This window comes from Pteronotus mesoamericanus, unplaced genomic scaffold, assembly GCF_021234165.1.
Source record: "Pteronotus mesoamericanus isolate MK-2021 breed Mesoamerican mustached bat unplaced genomic scaffold, CSHL_Meso_final contig_27, whole genome shotgun sequence".
NCBI classification, from domain to species: domain Eukaryota; kingdom Metazoa; phylum Chordata; class Mammalia; order Chiroptera; family Mormoopidae; genus Pteronotus; species Pteronotus mesoamericanus.
Window position 1 is genome coordinate 2,061,517 of NW_026555115.1, and position 1,752 is coordinate 2,063,268.

The window sequence follows — 1,752 nt, forward strand, 5'->3', positions numbered from 1 at the left end:
AGTTTGAAATTTGACTGTGGGTGGAGGGCACACAATGCAGTATGGAGACCATGTATCATAGAAATGTATACTTAACAGCTAGTTTGGGGGAGGTTGGGGGTAGAGGAGTTGAGTAAAAAGGAAAAAGAACTCAGAGACATGGTCTGCAGTGTGGTGGTTGCTGGGGGGAGGAGGGTAAAGAGGACTAAATGGTAATGGAAAAAATACAATAAAGATTAAATAAAAACCAGAAATGTACACTTGAATGATAATCTTATTAACCACTGTCACCCCATAAATTTAATAATAAAAAAGTAAACATGTTAAGGCAAGCAGACAACTCTTTCGAACCCAAACATATTTTAATGCTGTCTTTATGTGGAATTCCGCAGTCTACAATGGACTGCTGTGAAGAGGGTTACCCTCAGGACTGTCTTAGGTCTCCAGATGACTCAGTGGGACTGAGGGAGTGCTAGGACCTTGGGGCAGTGCTCCCTCTGGTGTAAGCTGGAGATAAACTTCTAACACACAATTCATGCCCAGTAGTCTTTCCCTCTCGCCATCTGACACAACACTTAGTGTAATGTTCAGCTCTATCCCGGAAGTCTCCCTTGTCCCTCAAGTGATGTTCTACAGTTCCAGTATTCAGTGGATCATCAAAATTCAAAAGATCAGTTAACAAAGAGTTGAATCCCTGAACAACATGCTTTCATGTCCTTGTGGGAGCCCAGTTAGTGCCATTGAATGAATATTCTCTCCATAAACTCAGACATATTTCACGCGTCTCTGTGATGATGGAGGGCCAGACCCTGATCAAGCAGTTCACTTTAGGAGGCACCATGTTGTACACATCAGGAACTTCCGTTTCAAACTGAAGTTTTCCACTCTGGTAGTAACTTTCACTTGGGGTTACAGTTAGCTGAAAGCAATGGAGCTTATTTGGGTCTGGAAGATGCACTTTCCACATGTAAGTCAGCTTTAAGCTCTGTAACCACTTTAACAAGCAGCCTCTCTTGCACAGACACCTTTGGAGTGGAGTTGGAGGCCATTGCTGATCTTGGGGACCCTTTGAGACCATTGTCCCTCTTCTGTTTGCTTGCCAGCATCAGCATTACTATTACCTTTACCCTGGGAACTCCAAGTCAGGTGAGGCGGGCCCGGTGCCCCACACGATGGCCCCTAGCTCCTCACAGCCGCACTGGCTCTGGCCCTGAGATGCAGATGATCTCCTTTAGTGTTCTTTAAAGTTAAAGTATTCTTTGAAGTGTTAAGTCATTAAAGCCTTCAGTTTGGATAAGTATGAGCTAAATTGTGGAAGGAATGAGATTTGTGGTAAAGGAGATAGCAAGTGTTACCTACTGACATGTGGTTCCCTCTGAGAAGGGAAGATCTGTATGAATCTCTGTGGGAAATGGAGAACACAAATGCCCGAATGAAAGAAAAAATGCAAAGTGGAGGGTAAGTAAGAGTGCTTGAAGGGCAAACTCTGCTTACAGTCTACTTCCTTCTTTCCAAAACTACCATATTCTCCAACTGTGGAACAATTTTAGCTATTAGTGGGTAATAGTCTTATAAAATAGGGTTTCCAGTTGGGGATGCCCTTCTTCAAGGAATATGAAGAAATTATGCAGAGAATGGCTGAAGAATTAGAGTATCTGAAGTACTCTGGCCATCCCCAACTGCTGTTGAACTAGCAATAATAATGTCACTTGTTGGATGGATTTTCCTCCCAGTGTTTTCCCTGTGCTTTCATTCAACCTGTGATCCTGTTTC

General features: G+C 43.2%; 1 pseudogene; it reads right to left on the bottom strand.

Moving 5' to 3' along the window:
- Positions 1–451: 451 nt before the first annotated feature.
- LOC129071619 (NEDD8-conjugating enzyme UBE2F-like) lies at positions 452–1,091 on the bottom strand (annotated as a pseudogene).
- Between the last annotated feature and the right edge of the window lie 661 nt (positions 1,092–1,752).